A 7,529-nucleotide genomic window follows, 5' to 3' on the forward strand; every position below is an offset into this window, starting at 1 on the left:
GAACTGATACTGAATGGTTCATAATGGATACATAATTAAATCATAGTTGATACTAAATAATTATACTAAGTGCAAATACTACCATGGGCATGATATATTGGACCAAATTTTGCTCAGATATGCGAAAAAAATTTTTGTTCATTTTTCACCAAAATCAGAAAAATATGCCAGGACGCGATATGTCGTTTTGGTGAAAATAAGCATCAACCACGTGTAGTAGAGTCTGATTAAAAGTATAAATTCATGGACAGTGAATATTTCATAGCAGATATTGAACAGTTTACATAGTTAAGAATATAATATACCTAACGCTTATTAAATTAAATGAGGCGATTGCTGGTAAACTTTTCAGGATTTTCAGGAAACTGAAAACAGTCTCTCATCACACATTCCTCTCAGCAACCAGTCAAACTGAGAATCCCGTCAGATCAGCCCATCTACAGCCCTCTATCAGCGGCCAATAAAAACAGGACGCTTTCTGCCCGGGTCCTTGGAGAGGCTCCGTGTTCCCGCCGGTGGGGAGAGCGGTAATATATATTTAGAAATGAAGGATCTGTCCGGCGCGGCGCGGATGGATGGCATTTATCAGCGAGAGATCTCCTGCTTTAATTGGGTTTGTGAGCAGAAAGAGAGACGCTCCATTAGCTCGGGATGGAGAGCCGGGAGAGCAGTGGAACCGTCTGCAGGGTTTCTGCAGACAACACTTCACACCACCGCTGAACGATACGGCCGAAATACTAACTTTACAGAGGAAAGAAAGGATTTTACACACTATCTGTTAAATGTCATATAAAAAGTTCAGTATTTGTCTCATCATATGTGGTATTCTGTATGAAACAGAAGAATTTTTCTATCAAAAAATATATTTTATTATTGTTTCAAAATAACAACTACAGATTTTTTAGGCCTTTTCCTTATCACAACCTCTGTTCCATCCAAGCTTCTTTTCCCTCCTAACATATTTTTTATGGCATTACATTTCACAAATATCACAAAAAATACTGCTCAAAACAAACAAAATGATCTGCCCATTGAATAAGACTAAATAAATCTAAATACAGCTCTGGAAAAAAAAAAAACTAAGACACAACTTCAGTTTCTGAATCAGTTTCTCTGATTTTGCTATTTATAGATATATGTTTGATGTTTAAATAAAATGAACATTGTTGTTTTATACTATAAAGACAGACAACATTTCTCCCAAATTCCAAATAAAAAAATATATTGTAATTTAGAGAATTTATTTGCAGAAAATTGCTTAAAAATGGCTGAAAAAAAAAAAAAAAAAGATGCCGAGCTTTCTGACCTCAAATAATGCAAAAAAAAAAAAAAAGTTCATATTTTTAATAGTTTAAAGAGTTCATAAAATCAATATTTGGTGGAATAACCCTGGTGGTTTTTAATCACAGTTTTCATGCATCTTGGCCTCATGTTCTCCTCCACCAGTCTTACACACTGCTTTTGGATAACTTTATGCCTTTACTCCTGGTGCAGACCTTCGAGCAGTTCAGTTTGGTTTGATGGCTTGTGATCTTACTCTCGATTATATTCCAGAGGTTTTCGTAAAAGTTTGATAAAATCAAAGAAACTTTATCACCCCTACAATACGTGAGTTTTATTGGCCATCTCATTCCAAAACCAATATAACCATTTAGTTGCTTAGCTGCTTCTATACAGTTACAGTTTATGCCCATAAATATTTGGACAATGATACAATCTTCATGATTTAGGCTCTGCATGACACCACACTGGATTTAAAATAAAACAACATTAAACAAATATATTCTATCATCCTACTACAACCATTGTTCTCATAAATTCTCCTCATTTTAGAGGCTCAAAAGTAATTGGACAAATGAACTTTAGCATAAATAAAATGTTCATTTTTACTACTTTGTTAAGAATCCTTTGCAGGCAATGCCTCCATGAGACCTAGAACCCCCTGACATATCCAAACACTGGGTTTCCTCTTTTATGCTGCTTTTCCGGGTCTTTACTGCAGCGTCTTCAGCTGTTGCTGGTTTGTGTGTCTTATTTGAGTGAAATGCTGCTCGATCAGGTTCAGATCTGGGGACTGACTCTGTGCCACTGGAGAAAATTCCACTTCTTTACCTTAAAAACTCCTGAGTTTCTTTCTCAGTATGTTTTAGGTCAGTGTCCATCTGTACTGCCAAGCGCTGTCCAATCAGCCTTGCTGCATTTGGTTGAATATGAGCACTAAGTTCACATCATTTTCTGCTTCTGTCTTCTGTCACATCTTCAATAAACACTAGTGAACCAGTGACACTGGAAGCTATGCACACCCATACTACCACCACCATGTTTAACAGTGGATGTGGGGAGCTTTGTGTCGAGCCATTCCATACTTTCTTCGTCTCAGCTTTCTGGTACAGGTTGATCTTTGATTCACTTGTCCAAAGAATGCTGATCCAGATAAGGGCTGGCTTCTTTAGATGATTTTTTTTGGTAAAGTTTCGTATAGTATTGTGGTAGGCCCCTGGGGTTAGGGGCGTGACCACTGTGACCCGAAAAGAGGAAGCACACAGATAACACAGACACGGGGAGTAAATAAACTCAAAACATACCTTTATTGGCTTTCAAATGCCCTCCATCACACTCAAAAACAAACTTAAATCATATTGCTAGCCCAGTGGGGCTCTAGAGTTCAGTAGTTTTAACTGTAAGTTTTTGTTCTAAAGGTCCGTGCAGCCTCAGCCCTCAGCTCTCCAGCGACAAGTCTCTTTCTGAGTGTGGGCTGAGGCTGAGTTTATATGCCTGTCCCAGCTGGCGGCTCAATCAGTCCTGATGCAGACCAGCTGGGACAGACATGGCTTGGCGCTCCGGCGTGGGGCAGACCCCCAGATCCCCCGCCTTCTCACGCCACAGTAGACTGAGATACTGAAACACCTACTTCCTGGAGAGTGTTCTTCACTGGGATGGATGTTCTAAAGGGTTTTTTCTTCATCATGGAAAGGATTCTGCTGTGGAGGTCCAGGGCTTTTTCAGTTCCTGAGTTCACCACTACACTCTTTTTTTACCAGAATGTACCTGATTTTGTACTTGATTTGGTCACTAGTAAAATTTCCACTATCTCTCTGATAGATTGCTTATTTTTTTTAAGGCTAATGATGATCTGTTACACTTTCATTGAGATCTCCTTTAACTGTATGTAAAATGGGTTCAGAACAACAGCTTCCAAAAGCAAATGTCGAACCTGGAATCAACTCTAGACCGTTTACCTGCTTAACTGATAATGGATTAATGAGTGAATAGTCCAGGAGGTCTATATAATAGCTTTTAAGATAATTTATCCAATCGATTTTAAGCTTTTGAAATAAGGAGAATTGGTAGAAAATGGTTGCAATTCCTAAAAGCTTCTTAGGATATTTTTAGTAGTGTTCAACCTTTTAAATTAAACCTGAAAGTCTACACTTCAACAACATCTCCATTGTTTCAAATAGTGAAGATTGTGTGACTCTATGTAGCAATTGGTTCCCGCAGTGATGTTGAATAGGAAGGCCTGGCTCACTTTTCATATTCCAGATTCTAAAAGTGCAAACCACATATTAATGGGGCTCACTTTGTGCAGTTTCAGGCTGCAGTGACACTGAAACGGGAACAAGTCTTCCGCAGGCTTCTCACCCAAATTTTAAAGTATATAATGCTATAAAATGTATTTTTATGATGTAGCTTTAGCATCACGCTCCACTAGAACAGAGCGGCTAAGGCTAAACCCTAAAAAAAGTGCTAAAACATTATTCTTCCTTCACAAACTGTTCTTTTGGCACCATGAACTCCTACTGGCAGCGTTCTCTCCTCCATCAGACTGTCAGAGCTTGACTTATCAATCCTGAGAACACATTTACGCTGCTTTAGTGGTGGGTTATGCCAGAGGTACTTTGGAACTATAAAGCGAATATGCAATTTTTCTATGATCTTCAGAACTGTGTGGTCCCATTCTGAAAGTATGCATGGTCTGCCATTTAGTTAATGAACTGTGGAACAGTGTTTGACCCTAAACACTAAAAAACGAGGTATGATATAAGTACTGTCTTGTACTCAAAGGTAGACTTTTCATAATTGAACCCTCAAAGGTAAGATCAGGGGTGGGTTTCCCGAAAGCTTCGTAATGCTAAGAACTTCGTTAAGTCGTACTTAAGATTGATCGTTAATTAAAGAGTGTTTCCCAAACCCATGCGTGTCTTTAATCCCACCTACACACATTGTTAACTGTATTTAATAATATTTCTGTGACGCTTACCACAGACTCTGTAGTTCCTTTCTCTGACTCTGCCGTTCCCGTCTATGGACAATCCCCGGTCCAGAACTACACCTCCCAGCATGCACCTGACAACACCACGTGTTCGGACTCAGCCAACCGCGGCTCATTCGTGCGGTCTACGTCACCGGAAGTCTCGTTTTTCACGAGGTATTTTCCCTGTTCACCAGCGATATACTGAGCGTTATTTTCCTGTCTGTATTACCCGTGTATGACCCTTGTTTGTTCTTTTCGACTACGTTTTTTTGCCTTATCCTTTTGCTCTGTTTGTATTGAGATTTTCTGGTTTATTGAACTCTGCTTCTGTTTAATGTTTTCGTTTTTTCGGTTTGTGATTCGGCTCTGATGTTTTGGTTGTTTTTTTCTCTGGCTTTGACCCACGCCTGTTATCTGACTACGCTATCTGCTTACGTGCTTTATAATAAAGCCTCATTTTGTTTTACCGCGAGCGTCTGACTCCCGTCTGTGGCGTTACAATTTCATAATCAGGTGCTTCTAACCAACATTGTTGCCGTTCATCTGGGCAAACTCTGGGGTGTGTATATATAAAATGTATATATAAAATATATAAGTACCAGTAAAAAGTTCGGACACGTCTCATTCAATGGTTTTTCTTAATTATTTTATGTAATTCATTTTCTACATTGTAGATTAATATTAAAACCATAAAAACATGAAAAATTGACGCGTACAGAATTGTCTAGTAAACAAAAAGATGCATGACCTTCACAATCCCCTGACCTAAACCCAACTGAGATGGTGATTTGAGGTGATTTAATTGGGATGAGCTGAAGCTTCACAGCGTGAAGAAAAAGCAGCAGCTATTGTTCAGCACCTCCAGGAACTCCTTCATTCAAGATGCTGAGAAAACTAGGCCAGGTGACTCTCCCTCATGAAGACACTGAGATTAATAATATTATTATAATATATATATTAACAATAAGTAGAAGTAAAAAAAGTTTAATGTTTTAAAATAGATTAGATTTTTGAGTATTTATTTAGTCATATGTATCTTCAGTTCTACATTTTTCAGGTGTAATAGGAAATAAATACTGCATATTGGTAGTGTTGAATCGATATTTGTGGATCGATTGAGTGCGCTGTTTCGGGGGAGGAGTCAACAAAGACGTTCTTTAACCTCGTTCGTTAATTTTCACTTTGTGAAGCTCTTTGGGAAACACTCACAGAACTGGCTCGTTTTTTACTCACATCATTCGTTACTTTCGTTTTCGTTTTGGGAAACCCACCCCTGATCTGTTCCCTCTGAAGTACAAAGTCTTTCCTAACAGCGGGAAGTGCAGATTTGTACCATTTAACCAGACAAAAGGTTTGACAAATAAGATAAATTATCAGGGGTTTATGCAAACAGTACGCATACTAAATGCGTAGTCTCTGCTTTTTTCGCAGACGACATTACAGTTTTTATTAATGACCAAGATGAGCTTAATACTGTTTTCGAACATTTTAAAACATACGAAAAAACATCAGGAGTAAGTTTGAATCATTCCAAGATAGAAGCTGTGTGCATTGGAGCTGGAAGGGAAAACAAAAATACAGTATAAACATAGTTTTAAATAAAGAAATTAAAATATTCGTAATCTACATAAATAATGGAAATTGTGTTGAAAGTAATCGGTCTAAGAAAATAACAGAAATTTCTGATGAAGCAAATACATTTTCATATTGGAATATTTCATAGATAGAAAAGATTGAACTACTAAAAATGTTTATTTTATCTAAGCTAAAGTTTTTATTGATCGTTCTCCCCCTCACTCAAAAAGATAATTACGACCCTAAATAAATTGTGTATAAAAACTATTTGGGGAAATAACAGAAAAGTAACTAAAATACTTTTTGTGTATAAAAGTAAAGAGATCGGTGGCTTTGGAGCTTTTGAAATTGGTGATAAACTTTGTAAATCAGCTTCTGTAAACACATTAATGAGAGGTTCTAAATTGATTGGAAATAAAACGGACTGGGAAAAAACTAAAGAAATCAAAAGACGTAAAATTGCTTACTATAATTTAAAATATTCTGATTTCATAGAAAATTATAAATGTTTAAATTTAGATTGGAAAACTCAATCGAGTAAAATAGTATATTAAAAAGTGGCTGATTTTAAGTATGGAGATAAAATCATGTCTAAAAATTGTTCTGATACTGAAAATGAAAGTCTTGTAGATCTGCTGAATCTGACGATAAATAATATAGAATTTTTGAGTATTTAGTAAAGTATTAAGTATTAGATATTTGTTTTGAAGATTAGTCTGAAATGTGATTTGTGATTTTTTTTTACAATATATGTTTTTTCCAGTGTTTTTGTAAATACTAAAATTACTTTTTCAGTTTTTAGTTCATATGTTTTCCTTAAAGGTCATGGCAGTTTACTGCAAAATTTTGCAGTCTAGATTTTGGCCTATTTCTGGTTATTGACTGGACCTGAAGAGCTTGTATGGCAAACATGGGTATTCTAAATATTTTGACTGGTATTGTATGTACTAAAAAGGATTGGTCATGTAGTGTACCTCCATAGGGTGACCCAGTACTTGAGTATATATCCCTAAACAGATCTAAATTGCTGAGATTCCCCTCAGTATTTATTAATGAATCTCTACTGTATTCAGCTACACTGGTCACTGGTTCTCAAACACAGTGTCAAACTCGTACAATTGCGTTCATTTTTAATATATATATATAATATAGTGAGTCTGGTGAGTGTGTGAATGGCAGTAAAAAAACAGTCTATATGACCACGGCCGTCTGCTCAGGAGGAAATCGATGCCTGCAGCACGGTGACATTTTAATCTAAAGGTCCTGCATATTTGTTTTTCTGGTCTTTGAAGATGATCCCCAACCTAAAGTATATCGCTGGACCCGGAGGACAGCAGCCACAATGGGCTTGCTTTTTTTCCTCCATTTCCTCCTCTTCTTCCACTCCTCCAGCTCCCATCCCCCCTTCCTCATTCCCTTCCTCTTCCTCCGCTCCTTCCCTTTTCCATCCTCTCAGCTCTGAAACAATCATCAATTACTCTTATCCTCTGCCACCATCTCATCTCAGCTCATTTCGGAGATGAGGTTCTTCCGTGTCGGAAAGAGAGCGTCCAATCCTTCCTCTGTCCATCTCTCTCTCTCTCTGTCTCTCTCCCTCTCTCTTTTTCTGACCCGAGATTGACAGCTAGTGAGCAAATCAATAATAATTATTGGATTGCAGCAGCTGATGCTCGGACGGCGCTGAACAAACATCCAGGGC

The sequence above is a fragment of the Astyanax mexicanus genome, chromosome 9 (genome assembly GCF_023375975.1).
Source record: "Astyanax mexicanus isolate ESR-SI-001 chromosome 9, AstMex3_surface, whole genome shotgun sequence".
In the NCBI taxonomy this organism is placed as follows: Eukaryota; Metazoa; Chordata; class Actinopteri; order Characiformes; family Acestrorhamphidae; genus Astyanax; species Astyanax mexicanus.